The sequence below is a fragment of the Protopterus annectens genome, chromosome 1.part0 (assembly GCF_019279795.1).
Source record: "Protopterus annectens isolate FY-2018-M chromosome 1.part0, PAN1.0, whole genome shotgun sequence".
NCBI lineage: Eukaryota > Metazoa > Chordata > Ceratodontiformes > Protopteridae > Protopterus > Protopterus annectens.
In genome coordinates, this window is record NC_056725.1 from 1188975931 (window position 1) to 1188997107 (window position 21177).

A 21177-nucleotide genomic window follows, 5' to 3' on the forward strand; every position below is an offset into this window, starting at 1 on the left:
TTAATGTGATACTATGTGGGGACGTCAGTCTCCTGGGGAGACTGACGTCCCCACATAGTATCACATTGACAACAATGTCCTACATACACAATAGACTGATGTCCCCACATAGTATCACATTAACAACAATGTCCTACATACACAATAGACTGACGTCCCCACATAGTATCACATTAACAACAATGTCCTACATACACAATCAGTAGTGAGGCAGTTGACCACCCAGGTTGATAGCAACCTAATGTCTGAGCACCATTTTGCTCCCGTTGTACAGAAAGCTTCAAAGATGGGGCAACTGAAATGCAAGGGCATCTCATCCAGGGACAAAGAGATCATAAGAGTCATGTATGCTAACCTTATGAGGCCAATTTTTTTGCTCAACCCCCCCCCCCCCCTTCAGCATGTACCTCACAAAACACATGCAGCAGCTGGAGAGACCACAGAGGTTCCCACTGGGAGAATGCAGGACCACAAAAACCTACCCTACACAGATAGACCAACAGCACTGTCCCTCTACTCCATCCCATACAGATTCAGCAGAACTGACGCCTGTCTGGTATACAAAGTAATACAGACCCTGCCTTGATGGGGCTGTTGCACATCTGGAAGTCAAGGCCCACTCGATCAACCTGTTGGTGCAGCATCAACCTGGTTTGTGATATCAGTATGGCTTGTTGGTGTGACAGATATGTGTCCCACACACTCCCCCATCTGTGGAATACACGCTCTGTTCACATCAAGTCAAGTGCCTCAATACCCCTAGTGACATGCTCCCTGTATAAGTGCATGGGAAACAGAAAATACGGTCCTGTGATTCCACCTGTGTCCCTGCTGGACAGGGGCTCTGGGTGCTGACATGTCTTAACATGGGCTACACTCTCATCTATCTGGGTTATGAGGGCTTCAGGGCCAATAGTCTACTAATGTCATATCACCCTATCAACCTATACACAACTGTCTGTCAGTGGTTCACCACATTACTCTGTACTGCTCTGCCACTGACATGCCTGGAAATCAGTGCTATGTGGAATATACCACCCATATGATGGGCATTTCTGCTCAGTAGAATGCACTCTGTACCCACACCCATACCTCTCAACCTCTTACAGCAAGACATCTGGACAAGGTCATAAATAAAAGTAAGACAAAGGCCCAGTGATAGGCATGTGTTTTAAATATTGCTCTTACAAACTGAGAAAGTTGGTAGAATAATGGGTTTTGCAATAGGAGGAATTGTCTGAAGGTTATGAAGTCTTAAGCACTAATGTCTGTCATTATTTTGTAACTTCAGTCTTTAATCATTTGCAACTAACTTGCCATAAAAACACAAGTTTATGTAGACTAGACAAAACGTCTAGACAAACATCTAGACGATCTGCAAAAACTGTACAGTTGAGCGGTATGGCCCACACAAGGATATGATTTTTCAGGTAAGAAGAAAACCACACAAGCAGGAGATCCCCAGCCAGTATATCACCAAGGTGCTGGACTGTTTACATAGCTTCATCAGTCAATCGGTTGTAACCACACTTCTCAACTTGCTGGATTGGACAAGAATGTCTATAGTCATCTTTTTAATATGAAAAATGATGATGGGCAAATTGTTAGTTTCTCTTAATCGCAGTCAAACATCAGAGATGTAACCAGTCAGAAAGTGGTTTTGCTTGTGTGGGGTTTTATTCCACATGAAAGCTACAGTGATGTTATGACAACAATAAATGATTAAGAGTGAAGAAAGAGTTTATCTGTGTATATCAAACAAGCTGAAAATATTTCTACAGGCAGATTTCCTGTCATTTAATCATAAACATACGAGGTATTCTTCATCAAAAGGTGGTAGATATGAATGACTGTAAGTGTTTCAAAGCAACTGACTTGGTGTCAGTTGATCACAGCTAAACAGTCATTGAGATGGAGGAAGTTGTTTGTGTATGTGAAACAGTTTGAATGTTTTACTAAGGGCAGCATTTCTTTCTTCATTTGATCACAATCAAGTAATCCTGGCTATACCTATTAAAAAAGTGACATTTCCGGTGGGGTTAATTCATATTTGAAAACAGTTCACTTAGTGTGATTTCCTCAGGAGTGAAATGAGTGGGGTTAACTGCATACATGCAGCCAGCAAAATTCATTGCAGTAGTCATCATTTATTTTAGTTTTTCAAACATTGGAGGTGTGACTAGTCAAAAATTGCCACTGGTAGGTTAACTCTGTATTGGAAAGCCCATCTACTGTCATTTTATCACAGTGTAATGTTTGTAGTTAGTGGGGGTTGCTTCAGTAGGTGAAACAAGCTGTAATGCATTATTAAAAATAAAATGTTTTTATTTTAACAGTACTATATTGAAAACATTACTTGACAAAATCAATAATTCTTGAGGAAAGAAAACACGTCTGTTTTCGTTTGTATAGTAAGTGAGTCTGCCTAAGTATATACTTTACCCACGCACATGGAAAAAGCTTCTGTTTGCTTAAGTCTCTGAAAATGGATAGTAAGTATACTAATTATCTTAGCTCCACTAGAGAGGAAAACGACATTGAATACTAGGTGTTCGATAACGTTTTTTGACATATTTAGGAAGTGTATGCTGCTAGCTTTAGGATTATGTTTATTTTAACATTGCTTTAGTAGGCGACTGCATTTCAGATAGGACCATCAAATTTCAACCACAAGTAGCTGATAGCTGAAAAACACTGTACTGATATAACTGTTCTAATCACACTATAAACAGACTAAAAGCGACTATACTAGAGACTGTTGTTTTATATGAGCTTTTAACATTGTCTTCACTGTTTAAATGCACCAAACTGTATATTGATTTTCTTTTAATGTCATTGTTTTTGGGTCTGTTGCATTCAATGAGTTATTTCTAGCTGTGCTTTAAATACAGAGCGGTACTTAAATAAGATGCAGCCCGTACCAGTAGTTAATTATCCCACAGTATTTGAAATTGTTGAATGGCAATTTAAATGCAGTAAGATGTTATTTTTCCCTGTACTATAGCCAGCAATGTGGGTTGTTTATTTCTAAGTGGTTAATTAAGTATTTTGCTTTAGCATTTTTCTGTGTACTAACTAAATAAGGATTTTTGTTTTTCCTTTCTCTCTTCCTGATGTCTTGTTCTATAACTGCTCTCAGCTCTCCAGCTTTGCTACCCTCCACTAGGAGATAAGAACCCACCAGGGAATTAAGGACCCATCCTAACCTACCAGCTGTAACTTCACCTTATAAGTGTACCCCTGTGCTCTACCAAGAAAAGAAAGAAGATAGTATGTGTTGTCCTCTTACTGACTTTAAAGCTAATCTGTAGGCTGCTTAATTCCTTGTTGTTGTTAACTGCAAGCTTCTTTGCCTGGTCACCCAGCAGCCATATCCCATCCTCCATATCCTGTAGTCAAAGTATAGTCCCTCTCTTGCGTTAACCTTACCTACCCTAGCTAAATTGATTGTCTTTCTAGCCCTAGTCTAGCCTTCCCCAGAAACTACCTCTGCTGTAATTCATCTGACTGTCCATTAGGTGGCACCTTTTCCCTATCTTTTTCTATCCCCCCATCCCAGAAAATACTCATACTATTGTATGCTGTCTATACCCTTCCTACTATCGACCCTTCACACAACCCTTTTCTGCTTGAATTACCCACTTTCCACCTTTAGATACTCCCATTCTACTTCTTATTCACTCTATACCAATCTCAAATTAACTTACCTCTACAATCAGCATTCCACTGATTGTTCACCTTGGCTGTTTCACTCACTTGTCTCTACCCGCTCCCTGCCCCCAATTTCCACCTGCCCCCAGAGGTCCTACATTTATTCCTATTAACCATACCCCCATCATATCTGCTCCAATCAATTGACACACCTTATTACTACTTCCCACCCTTCTTGACAAATCACCTCACTTTACTATTTCTGTAAATTTCACAACCCTATATATAAAATATACCTCCAAGCCCTGCTAGATGGGGACATTCATCCTAACCCCAGCTCAAACAATACTCCAGCCACTGAACAAGGCAACTTTAACATTACTAGTACACAAGCCCCAATTAAACCTTCTAACTCACTTCATATAGCACATCTTAACATACAAAGCATTAACAACAAAATTTCCCACCTCCACGCCCTCTTAGATATCCACCTATTTGACATCCTATGTTTATCTGAAATATGGCTAAAACCTACAATTAATGACAATGAAGTCACCCCACCTTGTTACAATATCTTCAGATTAGACCGTAAAAACAAAAAGGGAGGGGGGTAGCAGTCCTTTATAAAACAGAGCTACAAGTTGCCACTGCAAACCTTAGTCCACCTGTATACAATAATGCAGAAATCCTCATTACCAAACTTCAGGTCAACCCATGTAAATCCATAAACATTGCTTGTATCTACCTTCCCCCTGGAAATAACATTAATACCCTTGAAAATATTCTAAACTGGCTGTCTATTAATCTTCCACAGGAAACTTTAGTCCTTGGAGACTTTAATATTGACTGGAAGTCCTGTAGTGCTATACATCCTACCACCCATATTAACCTATATGGCTTCTCACAAGTCATCACCTCCCCAACCAGGATCAATAAAACAAATAACAAAGAAAGCACCTTAGATTGGATTCTTACTAATGCTCCTCTTCAAACATACAAAGTAGGAACCAACCCTGATGATCTAAGTGACCACTCACTAACATATATCATCAGACACAAAACCAACATAACTTACCCAAATACCTTTAGGACAATATGGACCAAAAAACATTTTAACCCAGAACTATTCCAATTAGAACTTAAACACTGCAACTGGTTACCGCTAAAATCCCCCCACTAGATGACGCAGTGGAATACTTTAAATCCACATTCGTAGCCATCCTTGACCACCATGTCCCATCACACTCCATTAGAAATAAGGCTAAACCTGCCCCATGGCTCACAATAGCTACTAGGCAGAAATTCCTCCTTAGAAACAAATCTTGGACTAAATGGCTCACTACTAAGAATTCTACAGACCACCAATACTTTAAACAACTTAGAAATACAACAATAAAAGCTATCCTCTTAGATAAAAAAAACTTTTATTTCCAGCTACAACAAACTCACCAAAAGAATCCACAAAAGTTTTGGTCTAGCATCAATAAACTACTACACCCAGGCCAGTCTATTACACCTAACCCCCAAGGCATCAACCGTGAGAATCCAACACAAACTGCCAATGCCTTCAATTCTTTTTTTACAGATGCCATCCAAACTCTGGCTAGTCAATTATCTCCAAGTACCTCTAATCTAGCAACCTCACCTACTTGCCCACTTCCATCATTTCAGTTACAATCTGTTTCTACTTCCTTTATCTGCTCTCTTCTCCAAAAACTAAAACCTACCACTCCCTCTGCTGACCAACTACCAGCAAAATATCTGCAAAAAGGAGCCAAAGCCATAGCCTTCCCCATTTCCATACTGATAAACAGAACCATAAGAGAAGGAACTATCCCATCTATCTGGAAAATCTCACTCATCATCCCCCTACATAAAGGTGGTAATTCCAATGACTTTTCAAACTATCGTCCAATAGCTTTACTCTCCCCACTGGCCAAAATAATGGAAAAATGCATCCATAAGCAACTACTTAACCATCTTATTCAAAATAACTTACTCACCAACTGTCAACATGGATTTAGACCATACCACAGTACCACCACTGCACTGCTATCCTTTACAGACTGCATAAATAAAAACTGTAATAACAATATTCTCTCCTCTTCAGTCTTTATAGATTTATCTAAAGCTTTTGGCATGGTTACTCACCAGCTCCTTATAGATATACTTAAATCCCTTTCTCTTGAACCTTTAGCCTTAAATTGGTTCAGAACTTACTTATACAACAGACAACAGGCTGTACTATGGGACAACAATCTATCTACACACCTCTCCATTTCCCTTGGTGTTCCCCGGGGTTCCATATCACTGCTATTTTCCATTTTTATTAATGACCTCCACTTAGCAATTCCTCATGCAACCTGTATTCAATATGCAGACGACTCCACTATAATTTGTTCAGCTAATTCTCCTTCTGAGCTACAGTCCCTTACTCAAAAAGCATTTAATACAGTAGAACAATGGTTTTTAAACCACTGCCTCCTACTGAACCCTAAAAAAACTAAACTTCTACTTTTTACTCCAACCCGTAAGTCAACCCCTGCTTACTTCACACTCATATCTAAGAACGGCACTCTCATATCTCATGACGCAACCACCAAACATTTAGGAATGACTATAGATAGCAACCTTAACTTTGATACTCACATTAACAGTACAATAAAAACAGTTAACAAGAAATTGGGATCACTCTATAGAATCAAACCCTTTCTTACTCCATTAGCCAGGACCGCTATAGCTAGAACTTATTTAATCTCCACTCTACTCTATACTTCACCTATATACACTAATCTTTCAAAAAAACAACCTCAACAAACTGGCAATTTCCTATAATAATATTGTTAGATTTACCACTGGCTCTCCTTTTAGAACTCATCATTGTAGCAACCTAAAACAATTAGGATGGCTAGAGTTCCAAAATCAGCTTCTATTTCACCAGCTTGCTATTACCCATACGAGCCTGTATCACTCCACCAATACACCTATACTCACTACTCTCATTACCCCCAACAACAATCTTAAGAATCTACGCTCTTCTAATAAACTACTTATTAGTACTAGCAGATCAAACAACTTAGCAGGAGATTCTTTGTTCTCTAATTCTGTAGGAAAACACTGGAACCTACTTCCCACTGAACTCCTGTCTCTGTCCTCAATAACACTTTTTAAACAGAAACTAAAACTATTTCTTAGTACTCACTGGTTATGCCCTTGTACTAACCCTGACTAACTTTCTTACTTTATACCTATGTATACTTTCCACCTAATATTAAACTGCACTAACTACTGACTTCTCCTTACTGGTTCATATACATCATGTTTTCCAATTTAATTCTATGTATAAATGGATAAAGTAAACAACTTTTTGTATATTACCTTTACTATTTGTATTATGCTCACCATTAGTTTTGTACTTTTTTAATAACAGCTGCATCAAGCTTGTACTGCTACAACAGTATTGGACTTTTTTTAATAACAGTTGCGTCAAGCTTGAACTGTCACAACTTTTATACTATATTGTGTATTTGTGTTGGAGCTTTTCTCCCCGGGTCTCTACTGAAAATGGACATGTATCCAGTTAGACTAGCCAGGTCAACAAATGTAAAATAAATAAAAATAAATAAATAAATAAAATAGTCTGGCTCATAATATTGGACTGAGCATCATACAGCTTGTATTTCTCTGGTAAAGCAAAGTAATGATCTGAGGATGTCTGTCACTAGGTAATGACACAATACATTTCAGTGTCAGATGTCAGATATGTCAGAAAATGTCTGCTAAAACAAATCATGTACCTCTAGCAACTTCCTGTTTACTTTTGCGACATATGGCTGTAGCACAAAATCCCAAGACCGGAGTACAGCTGTCTCTGGAATGGAGTCCCACTCTTACTATAGGAGGTCATACTGGGCATGCTCCTACACTTGGAGAATTCTAGCCAATGTCAGAAACCCACATCAGACTATATAACTGTATTGGGTATACATGTCTTTCCATACAGACAGCTATGTACACCTTAACTGTCTCTACACACACACATCAGACAAGATTACCCTCAGCTAGCTGTACGTGGCCCAGTCCAGCACCTTGGTGATATACTGGCTATGGATATATCTGCATCTATTGCGTGTGATACACAGACATATATATGGGCAACAGATAAAAATATGTCAAACATACATACACATAGACAAAGTGAAGAAAGAGACAGACAGTGATAGGGCGAGACACAGAGGGAGACACACACAGAGAGTGAGTTATACACAGTGATACCCTGAATGGCATAGAGTGATGTCCTACTGCGGACAGTGGCATAACAGTCATAACCAGTCGCATGTGTTAGCATGAAGGGGAGCTCTATTGTGTAATAGTAATGATGTGGGGGTTGTAATATCACATCACCTGCCTTTGTGTGTGTGTGTGTGTGTGTGTGTGTGTGTGTGTGTGTGTGTGTGTGTGTGTGTGTGTGTATCTGTAGGTTTAACTATTAAGAGGCCGTTCCCACTCAGTACACTTCCCATTGCCCTTCTTCACAAGTTCTGCTGATGTCATTCACCTAAGAAGTACTTTTGGACACTTGCCAGTCCTATAAGCTCTGTGGCACATGCAATAACTGCATTAACACTATAATACAAATAACTAGATAGTTAGGGGTTCTAATCTCAGTCCTGGCAAATGTAAGTGTGTGTGTCTGTGTGTGTGTGTGTGTGTGTGTGTGTGTGTGTGTGTGTGTGTGTGTGTGTGTGTGTGTGTGTGTGTGTGTGTGTGTGTGTTTGTAGGATAAAGTATCTTGAAGACTTTCCCACCCACAATACTTCCCAGTGCCCTACTTTAGCAGTCCTGCTGATGTCAGGGATAGTGGAATGGGTACTATCTGAGGATAGCACCTATAGGTGTGAGTATGGCTGGATAACATCAAGACAGTACCCATAGGCAAGGGCACCACTCACAAATTAGTGCATGTAAAGGAACGACATGCAACTGGGATACCTCTCAAAGTGATAAAACTGCACAAAGGCACAAAGCCATGCATGTGTTGGGTTTAAATACCACAACAATGATGGTAAAATAAGAGCACTTGGAGTGACCGATCAACCCTTGGCCTTGAGCTCTTAGCTCAACATCTTATGGCAGACTACTGCCAACCAGTTCACCTTCCCCCAATAAGTGCAGGTAGGCTCTGGACAACACTAGATCGTGTAGCAGGAAACACAATTTTCACACAATCAGATGTGTCTGCAACAAAGCCTGTGACCAGACTATGCTAAAGATATTTAAAATCATTTTAGGTCAGTGTAACACATGTGAACAGATATACATTTAAATATGACAATAGCAAACAAAAGCAAATGAATTTCAATGGATTAACCAGTTAACCAATATTAAAGCTCAGGACAGAGCCCTGTTCCAGCACTCTTCAGTCACACAACTTCTAACTGCACAGGGGAGGGTGCAGGGGAGCCCTCTCCAACAGAGATGCCCTGGATTACTGTTCAGGTTATGGAAACAAAGCCATATTCAGCAAGTCAGGATGTAGTGAATGCTACAGCAAACAAGGCATACCAATGTCAGTTGTACATATCTGTCTGATGTGTGTGTAGAACTGGAAGTCATAGCAAAGTTAAATGTTCTTCCAGTTTCAACTTAGTAATTATAAACAACCTAGTAAGTATTTGTTTGAAGGCAATACAACAACCTGTAGGTGTAGACATTTATGTCTTCTTGGTGATCTGGAACTAAGATAACACATTTGTAAAACAAGTACAGCCTATTTACTTGATGTTTTGCAACTCATGTCTGTATGTTTGAGGCTTCCAGCTTCTACTATTAATACATACATGTGCACAGGTTATACTTGATATACATTTCTATTCTTTTCGGTATGGCACACTGTGTTTACAGTCTAGCAGCTCAGTCATACCACTCAACCTATTAGAGCAAGACATCCGGACAAAGGCACACATCAATGGGTGCAAAGGCCAGAAAAAAGTGACACTTTATAAATCTAGCTGTAACACACTTAGTTGCTAGCAAAGTCGGTTTCGCATTCAAAGGAATACTCTGAAGGATATGACATCTGACATTCAATTGTATGCTATTATGTGATGACTTCAGTCTTTACTGGGTTGCCCATGATTTGCCAGACAATACGCAACTGTCTGAGGCATTGACTACAAATATGAGGCAAACGTGGTCAGTCTAAAAATCTCTGAATAATTGAAAGGTATGAGCTCAGTAGATAAAATACAGTTCAACACACACTTCTGCACCACCAGTTGTGTACTATGCACATTGTAAGACAAGCATATGTATCATAGTAGCATTCACAGGTGACATATGAATATTTACAACATCGCAGGTAGCTGGTCTAGCATTGTCACAGTCAGTATTGGACAAGAGACACTCCAGTAGTAGTCATATGTGAGCTGACCTTTACTGGGGTGACTCAGGGGCCAGAGCTGTGATCTATGTCACTGCAGACAGGGCCAGCAAGAATGGCCATAGGTGCTGGACAGCAACATGTGAGTACAGCAAGTCTTGCTGAGACCTATTGTTTAACTTCCTATTTCACATTATTACATCCCCCTTCTGCATTTCATCACATGCTTAATTGATTGACATACTTGTTATAGTGCTGAAGAGTTTTCTCAGAATAACACAAATGTTTAAGTTTGTGTAGTCACAGTCTGTCTTTGTGTAAAAAGGGTCAGACTTGTTTTGCATAGGCAGCAGCTTGCCTTTTTTAGGTAATGCTCATGAGCAGGTGATGGCCTGCACACCAGTTAGTGTCTCCCATTTGCTAATTGCATCCAGAACAGCTGTGTTGTCTTTCAGTTAGGCAATGCCATAGCAACACAGTGCTATAATTAAGTCCTTCACGTGGGCCTTGCCCCTTTTCCTTGCCTGTGAGGAGGACATTATGGATGTGTGGGGGCTACAGCTTCACAGAAGTTAGGTGGAAATACCTCCTAAAACAAGAAATGTGGAGAAAGCTGAACAAAATGGGGGACAAAGTTTCAGAATTAGGTACAGATTGTAAGTATTGCTGTTATACACTTGACAATTGCTAAATTAACAGGGGTTGTCTAGACATGCATTTTCTGTGTGACTTGATGTCTGACAGTGAAATGTCTATGACAGACCTCTCAACTATTCAGATTTCCACAGACTACCCAGAGGTTTATGTTTGGTCTGATCCTCAGACAGTTTCTGTTTTGGAGAAATCAGTAGGATAATGTGAGGACTGAAGTCACTAAATGGTGGCATCCATTTGTGTTTCAGACTTCATATGCTTCAGAAAAGTTATGTTACAACAAACTCTGTAACACCAGAAACTGTTTCAGTATGTAACACCATTATGTAAGATATGTCCCTCTTTTCAGCCCCCAGTGATTTAGCAGAATCCCAAAATTGTTATAAGGCAGTGGCCATAAATATGATCCCACACCATGGACATTCTGTGGAAATCTGTACAGTTGAGAGTAATGTATGTCTGACCATTGTTACCAGACTGTCAAGACTGTGTAGCAGTGTAGTGTGTAAATGTTTGTTGGGCTGCGTAAGGAGAGGAGAAGATGTGAGCATCATAGATCCTTTTCTATTTGTGCATGGTGCTACAGCTGCTGGTGGTCTATCAGCTGTATATATTTATAAGGGCAGACTGAGAAATGTCCTGTAATGCTCTGGATTTCCAGAACACTGTGAATTGCAGAGTATATGTAGGTGTAGTGTGTGACTGGCAATTAGGATATGTTTGTTGAAACAGTTATTATACTCTAGAGTTCATTTGGGGTACTGGTATGTTGCTGTGACTGTGGCGGAAATGGTTGTGGGTGGACAATTTCTCACCAATGTCTGTTTTTCCCTATGGTTACATCCCTGTAGTGCACGGTATATTTGCAAATGCATGAGTAAGTACCCAGAGCTGATTTGGGGTGGTGTTGTGTTGGTCTGACTGTAGTTTAAAAGGTGCTGGATGACACGGTTGCCAGCGCTCAGTATTTTTCCCTTCTGTTACATGACTACAGTCATACCGCTCCACTGTCCAGATTTCTATACACTGTCCAGATGCGTAGCTCATATTTTTGGTCTGTTCCCCATAACAGTTGTGGGTTTGAAAGAAATCACTGGGATGATGTGAGCATTGACATCACTAAATGATAACTATCATTTGTGTTTCAGACCTGAAATCTATCAGAACATATATGTTAAGACAAACTGCGATATTCTAGCACACTTCTAAGTTTATAACCGCCATTTTATTTATTGTTATTTACTTATTTCATTTGTTTACTGGGAGAAGTCCCACTGGGCCAGGGGCCCGTTTTCAGTGAAGGCCTGGGGAGAAAAGCTCCAGACTAAACAGCACAAATACAAATACTTGTCAGTTATAATATTTACATATAAGAAATTTTAACACACACAGAATTCTGTTACAAGCTACATATTAACAGCCTTATTTCAAATATTTCACTATTGTTTGGCCTTTATCCCCCAACTTTGCTTTGTCAGGCTTTTTGCAGATGTCATGCAGTGTTGCAGTAAGAGGTTGAGTATATATACATATATATATATATATATATATATATATATATATATATATATATATATAGATATATATATATATATAGATATATATATATATATAGACCCCCCTAATTATATATTCTATCTCCGAGATCGCAGAAACAGAAACACAAATGAAACTCACACACACACATCTTACAGTCCATCAAACACACATCACAGTCACAGCACACACTTACACACACACTAAAGCCCCTAACCAACACATTTACACACACAAACGTACCCTAAATTCAACCAATACATCCACACACTGCACCAGTAGAAGCAGAAATTCAACATCTCCGTGCTTCGGGATTTTGAATTTCGTAATTCTGCCGGTTTCGGAACTTTGAGTTTTCAGCTATGTAATTTCGAAATACTGAATTTCGGGATTTCACTATTTTGAAATTACATAGTGGACCCTCTCTCTCTCTCTATATATATATATATATATATATATATATATATATATATATATATATAGATATATATATATATATATATATATATATATATATATATATATATATATATATATATATATATATATATATACATACACACATATATATTTACACACACACACACACACACACACACACACACACACACACACACACACACACACTCGCATATATATGGGTCTATATTACAAGATCGAAAACCCGTTTCAGCGAACACCACAAGACAAACTTGTATAGCGAGACCAATCAGCTGCCAAATGGATACAATGGGACTGAGGTCCCACCCATGGACAATCACCACTGCACCTTCATGGCACAGAAGGTGGCTGTTCTGGGAGCTGAACAACAGGGGCAGCCTGCCCCACTAGGTAAGCCAGGCAGCCCTCCATCTGGCACAGCCATCCATCCAACTCAGAGCGGATGATGCTGCGCACCATACCCCAGAACTTGTGACAGGTGACAGGCTCCTCTCCACACCTGAGCCCTGGGAGGATGGGCCCCATCCACTGAGGTGAAACCACCTGAAGGTGGTGCAGGACCACTGGAGAATGAATTTCCACGTTGGCTCCCAGACATGCTTGGCCCTAGTGCCACATCCAGATGAGGTAGGACAGGTGGATCTGCTGGGATCTGCCTCCCCAAATGTGCTATGGTGTTGAGGTTATCCAAGATATATTGGTTAGTCATGAACAAAATATTTCAAAATTAGTTATAACAGCATGTGAGCGTGTTCCAATTAACCCAAACCAACAGATTTGAAATAGTTGCATAGCAAACAGAACACATGCATAAATGGAACAACAGTAAGCATTGTAAACAGCATGCCAGTTACATTGATGGTAGGCCACCAACAATTGAATTTGAACAAGCTATGTTAATATGCAATCAATTAAATATATGAACAATAATAGAACAGAAGTCCCAACATTAAGTTTTGAGAAAAACATACCCATAGTATATGAATAATAATTAGTGATGCAGATGAGGGGGTGGGGGGAGAGAAAAAGTCCATTAACAACTGTATAAGCTTCTATTTTTCACATCAGTAGTACTCAATACTGTACAGGTCTGCCCTAACTTTACATCTACCTATGGCCCATAGCTTCTGTAGCACATACATACCTGTTAAACTGTCAACCTGTAATGGTATGGGGAAGATTGGGACAACTATGGCTATATTACTAGGGGGGCTTGTACATGTCAGGGTTACGTATCAGACAAAGAAGAGGTTCCCTGCACCGATGTGTGTGTCTGCAACTGGAATATTTCACATGGATTCCTATCTGTATCCAAGTTGATTGGTAGCAGTGACCACTAGCTGTGACAGCATGACACTTGAGAGACATGTATCGGGAAGAGTGCATGGTGTATATACCTATCCTGCTGTCATTTGCAGGCATGTGGTTGGACAGAGGGACAGTTGTACATGGTGTATTGGTATACCCTTCATACAGCTACTACAAACATTTCTTTACCTGTAAGATATGTGGAGAAAATATCTGGTACCACTATCTGACTGCTTCTACAAATATTCAACATTTCTTGAGTGTATATATGCACACATCTCAGTACCACTCCCTGGATTCGAGCTGTGTCTGGGTGTACTAAAAATGAACAACAAGGCTATTTCTCATCAAACTGAGCTACTGGGGAACTGCTGTTTCTTGTTTGACTGATTTCTGCCTATTACTGTGGGTTAGACAGTCTGACCTTGTAATCCTGAGATTCATGCATGACAGATAGTGTACTGTGCATTAATCCTTTGAAATAATACAATCTGGAAGCCAAAGGTTAAAACAAGCCAATTCTGCAGGGGACACACTATAATACATTAGAGATCGCAATTCAGGGTTCAGATGTTAGTGCATAGCATATTTCATATTTCATTTATATCTTGTTTTACAGCTCCACCATCTACTGTTTTGCATAATAGCTGCTTCTCAGAAGAACTTCAGTTAATTCATGCTGTCAACGACATATTTGCTGTGAAGAACCTGTACACATTTTCTACAACATACCAGAACAAACACAAGAGTTTTTGGTATGAGTCTTTATTTCACTTATATGACACAGTGCTTTACTACTGCATATCCTGTAGATCAATATTAGTCTGGCAAACTTTTATTTATTCATTAGACACAGAACACTCTAAACCTACTGGCAGTAAACAATTTACTCCTTCTTATTTATTTCACTATATACTGCAATGTAGATCTGTACTCACCAGCCTGTTGGAGCAGCCTTGTCAGTCTGTCGGCATGGGCCTCAATAATGCTATCCCTCTCAAACTCAAACTAGAATTTGGTACAGCTATGCATGATATGCTTACAAACTACTGGAGCATTCCGTGTCCATGCTTTTAGGATCCACTGGGCCAAGAGCACCCCCTTCCTACGCTTTAGGTTGGCATAATGATGCTGTACCAGCTCACAAGTTTGGCAGATTCCAGTGGTACTGGTGAGGTCATGTGTCAGACAGTCCCAGGCCTCTGTTTTGTACTGAGAGCACTGGTACTGGCCCTGCAACATTCTGTCATCATGTTTTTTTATGAGGAGTCCAGCCATGACCCTGGACTCCAGAATGCCCCAGCACTGCAACTGAAAGCGCATTCCCTCTCCAATGCCAGACATAGTTTTGGCAGACATCAGACTATAACAGGTTATAGCTGTATTCCCACCTGTGCAGTTTAAATAAGGCCATATCCCAGCCTTTGCCATCATTGGAACATTTTGAAAATGCTAAGCTCAGCTAAGCAGTCCACAAATCCACTAAGCTGAGTTGAGCAGTGCTTAAAGGGGGTAAATGCTGAGCACTGCTTAACAGTGTGCAAATCCACTTAGCTGAGCTGACTGCTGCTTAGTATTTATGTCTAAGCAATGCTTAAACTGGCTAGGCAGAGCTGACCACTGCTAACCATTGCTCAGTTTTCATTTAAAAAAATATCAGAATTATAACTTCATTAATCATTATTGACATATTATTAAGTGTATATCATTTACTTTACATGACATCCCTCTATGTGCATTCATTACATTACCTTGGGGTGTGACTATACTATATGGGACACTCGTGTATACAAGGGTGATTTCACATGTTATATAGGTTCATAGGTGTGTATTAGGCTAATGGCCCTGGAGCCTTTACAAGCCTAGCCCATAGGATTACCCTGGCATCGTGCCACCTGACCTTAGTTCCCAGTGCATCTATCGAGTAGAGCCACTGGAGTGATCCGCGGGGTGAATTTTCTATTTCCTATCCACTCATCAAGATTTCTCTTGAAGAGGGCCAGTGAGGTGCTCTGTTTGACATGTATGGGAAGTTTATTCTATAGCATGGGTTGGCTCTGCGTTATGAACCTGTCCCTCCAGCTTGTTCTGTTGATTGTGGTAATGAGAATGAGGTCGCTGGAGTGTGTGGTGTGGAGGGATTGGGATTTCTTTAGATGTAGCATTTCTAACAGAGCTGCATCAGACATGGCTTTGTAAGTCAAGCAGAGATTGCCTCTAAGTAGGTGATATGAGAAGGAGAATAGTTGGAGTTTTTTGAGTCTGTCCATATAGGACAAGGTTTAAGGTCTAATATCTTCTTTGTGAGGTATTTTTGTGGCCTCTCCAGTTGTTGCAGGTGTCTATTGAGGTCCATGGGAAATATGGCATTGCACTCGATGATTTGCCTAATGAGGGAAGATTAGAGGGAGACAATGACCTTTTTCTTCCTGGATGCAAAACCCTTAGTAATGAGATTTGCTACATAGAAGGACTTTCTGACCACAGTGGCAATATGGTGGTCAAAAGAGAGGTTGCTGTCAACCTGTGTTTCCAGATCTCTTATAATGCCTTATGTATTCAGTGGACTACCATCGATGTGGTAATTCATGGGAAATGGGTTTTTCCCAAAGTGGATGATGACACATTTTTTGGCATCAAGCTTAAGGCCATGGTTTTGACACCAGTCATTGGTCTCAGTGAGGCCTTTCTGTAGGATGTCAACATCACTTGGGAAATTAATAATAGCTCCCGACTTGCAATTGTCTGTGAGCTTTGTCAGCCAGAGTACCTTTGTGTTGGCTTGGACTTCAGAGAAGTAGATACCAAACAAAAGAGGACCCAGGACCAAACCCTGTGGGACTCCACTCATGACTGGTCAGCAGTCTGGCTTGGAGTCAGCTACTTTCACACTGTGATTTATATTTGTGAGGCAGGTTGAAACACACCTAGAGATATAAGGGTTGATGTCTAGCTCAGTGAGTTTTTCTATGATTCCTGAGTGGGGAATGGTATCAAAGGCCTTGGCCAGATCAAGGTAGGCTGTATGAACCACCTTGCCTTCATCCACAGTTCTGGTGACTGACTCAAAGAAGTCGGCCAGGTTGAGCAGGCATGATCTACCCTTCACAAAACCAAACTGTGTGGGATCCAGAGTTTGGAGATTCCCTAGGTCCTTGTTTATAAGGTCCATCATAATGTCTTCCATAGCTTTGCATAGCAGACTCGTCGGGCTCATGGGGCAACAGTTCCCAGGGTCTGTAGTTGCTCCTCCTTTGTGGAGAGGGATGACTGTAGCAGTGCACTCACACTTCCATTTTGAACCAGCTACACTACCCTGGTTAACAAATCGCAATTACTACATAATTTAAAATAAAAAAAAAATTTTAACAATGCTTTCTCATGTAAAAATAAAGGCACTGTCTTGATACTCAAACCGTGAACAGCTGCGTGAAAAGGTAGGACTCTAATCACTGTGTCATCTCATCATTAAGGATCTGATCTATACATTTGTATTTAGCTCCTATGATATTTTTAAGCAATGCTGAGCAGAGGGTCATAGCACACAAACCCCTCTCAGCTATGCTTAAACTTCCCTTATAACAGAAAAAAAAAATATCTGTTGTGACCACTTTACATACATATATTCATACTGATGGTAATTCATGTTTGCCATTGCACTACCTGTCATTCTATCCCCTTCCTATGTGTATATGGGTGATATCGGGGTTGATGTCCCTAACTACTGGCGTACATTTGCATTTCAGGCTTCTACACCTTCAGAACATTCAGGCCACTGAAGAACCTATTATTCTATCGCTTTTCCATGTTTGCAGGGCAATATTTGACGCCTGTCCCTATTTGTCTCTCTGTTATTTTGTGTTTGTCCAGCTTTTTTGCTCTACAGGGTTGGGGCACGTAATAAGTGCATACGACACTTTCACAATGCAGAGGGTGTGTGACAATACCTGTCACACACACCCTGCACTTATTTCTGACTCTACTGGATATGTCAGTGTCAGTGGACACTGTTTACTTTTCATTTTATTTGCTTTCAGTGTCCATGGACACTGAAAGCACATATGCCAAATCAGCTGTCAAAGTACCATACGGCACTTTCAGAGTGCAGGGGGGCATGTTGGATGTGCAAGTACTACTGAAACACGCCCCCTGCACTCCTTCACTGTTCATGTCTGCACAGCCGTTTTCAGTAGCGCACCTTTAATAATATGTAAGGCACACTGCTGTCATGGCTATGGGGAAGTGGACACCATTCACTCCATGTAGGAATAACATTATTCTTACATGGAGTTTATTGAATCCTGGGGAATATGTTTATGCTTATCAGATTATTTGGGAGAATAATGCAAAATATTTTGATTCTACTTATACAAACATTATATTGAAGTCCATCAGAAATTACATTTATAAATTCCCCTTACTTAAAATGTCTGGCTTTCCCTATGGCATATGCAATAGTATTTTTAGAGAATAAAAATTTTAAAGATATGGAAATGCTAAAAAAAAAAAATAACATACCACCGTACTATGATTATCTCAGCAATGGAATTTTGATAACAAACAAAATATTAAGTAGGAACAATTTAAACACTTGTAGTAAGTTATTAATTCACTGTCTTAAGAACTTGTTATCCAGTTATTTAATGTTTTTAAATGATGATGAAAAGAAAACTATACCAGGTTTATATAACTATATAATCTCCATTATTAAAACCAAAATGTCATGCAAAAAGAGTTTATCTGAATTATATCAACTGATTATGAATAATAATACAATTTTTAAAAGAATGTCGGAATTTTCTTGATACTACCATTTTGAATGAAGTAAAACAAAGATGAGAACAAAGCTTTATTACAGAAATTTAAACGACTTCTAGGACATATTGGAAATATTTATGTAAAAATTCAGACACAGAATTTTTCATTACTCTATACAAAATCTGTAAAATTTCATAAATAAAGCTCATATATATGCTGGAGTTATAAAAATGTTGTAATATAAGCAGATGGGACACATATATTTATAGGCTGCTGTAAGTTAAATATATACCGTTAGCTGTTGACACGAATGTAATCACAAAAAATTAAATTTAAACCTGCTCCTTTAATTCTTAGAGTTAGCTGTAGTTTTATTTAATAAAATAAAACAACAAAATTAAAATAAACAATAACATTAATTTGGGTTTCTGGATCAAGTTAGAAAAGCTACTTATCAAATATTATATAAATTAATATTTGTAAAGTTTTATTTATTGTTAAACCGTCATTATGTTGTTTGATGTTTTTGAACAGTGTTATATGTGACTTGACTATCTGTCTTTCTTTGCACATACTGCATATATTATACATTTAATAAAATTTAATGAAAAAAGGATTTCCAGGTGCCAGCTTGGAAAGCAAAAATTTCACAAGTGAGGCTTCTTAAGGTCTGGATCTGGGGCATCTTCTATTTGGTAACCATTTCTCTACCCTGTAAGCCAGTATCTGAGATCTGTGATTAACAGACCTCACTAACAGCAATATATTAGGGCTGCTATATGAACACGTAGTAACATGAAGATAGCACAGGATAGGCTGAAATGTACAGACAAGTGGTAGAAGCATATTGGCCTGAAGCTAACTGTCAAAAATGCAGTATAGTATGCTTTCTTAAAATAAAGAATTCCTTAATATACTACACAGGCTAACCTGTTAAGAATGACACTTTCATTAGAAGTATATGCATGCTTGTTGGATGACCTCCTAACTTTTGAGCATCATGCTCCCAGTATAGTTAGAAAAAAAATCTGCATGGCCCAAGTAATAACCAGAGGCATTTCAACCAAAAGCCAAAATGTTATTTTCTCTTCATACATCTCTAATCTGTCCAGTTATTTACTTTTTGTTATGTATTTATCAAAACAAATCAGTTAACTGAAGAGACTCCAGAGGTTCCATACCAAAATAAAAGTCACAGGTCTCAAGTCCCTTAGCTATCCAGACTAGCTGGACACCTTCTTCCTGTGTTCTGTTTCCTATAGTCTCCTCTGTGGTGATTTATGTTTGGCTTCCCAGACCATAAAATATCCCCACCCTCCTAGACTGCCTATATATTCATAGAACTAATAGTTCCTCATACAGACCAATAAAGGACTTCAGCCTCTGTCAACAACTTAACAGGACATATTACCACATTTTTTTTATTCCAGTATGTTTTTCATCAGTGGAATAAAGTGTCCATGCATGATATGAAAACGGTACATACAAGACTAATGTAGACAAATGGATGGGAGCTCACGCATTCTGATTGGGCCCATCATATTTCACCCTACTTGAAGCAGAAGATATGTGTTGATGTTGGATGTTCCTGAGTAGACAGGTAATGGTCTGACTGATTGACTCCTACCTACCTATGAAAGTATGAACTTACTGATAATTTAACTGTCATGAAATAGTCATCTGCTTTCGCACACTGAACTGACTATTCCAAAATAGCTATTCAGTGAACAAAATTATACCCACAGTGAAACACATGAATACACACACACACACACACACACACACACACACACACACACACACACACACACACACACACACAAACTCACACACACCTTTGTACAATTGACATGATTGCCAATGAGGTAGAGGTGAGACTAACACAATTTGTTATAGCATACTTTTGTTTTAAGTATGTGAGCTTAAAAGCTCAGTTTTAAATTAATCTGTTTCCCTTTTCATTTGGTGATGATAATGGATGACATGGATAATTTTTGTGTAAGACAGCCAGTAGATTTTTTAAAGGAGTGTGGCATTTGTAGAATGAACATAATCATTTAGTATGTAACTATTCATGATGATTTGTTGTATAAAATCTGTTATGAAAACAGGAGTGAGTTAGAACAGGGTTGTCAAAGGTGATGCTGGAATTTAGGCAACTAAAACTTATATAGTAAGTTGAAGTAAAACGTATCGTGATAATGCAGACAAGTACCACAAGCAGGAGAGGAAACAGCATGTTTGGGACTTAGTTGCAGAAAGAATGAATATGGAATTCAAGTTTTAGTTAATAAAAATGAATTGGTTGTGATCCATATATGAGCTATTTTGTAATGGTCAGCCCTTATGAATTGAGAACAGAAAAAAAAAACAGAAAGTGTTACACCAACTATGATATTACCACTACTGAAGGAAATACAAGATGCAAATAATAAATGTATTGCAAA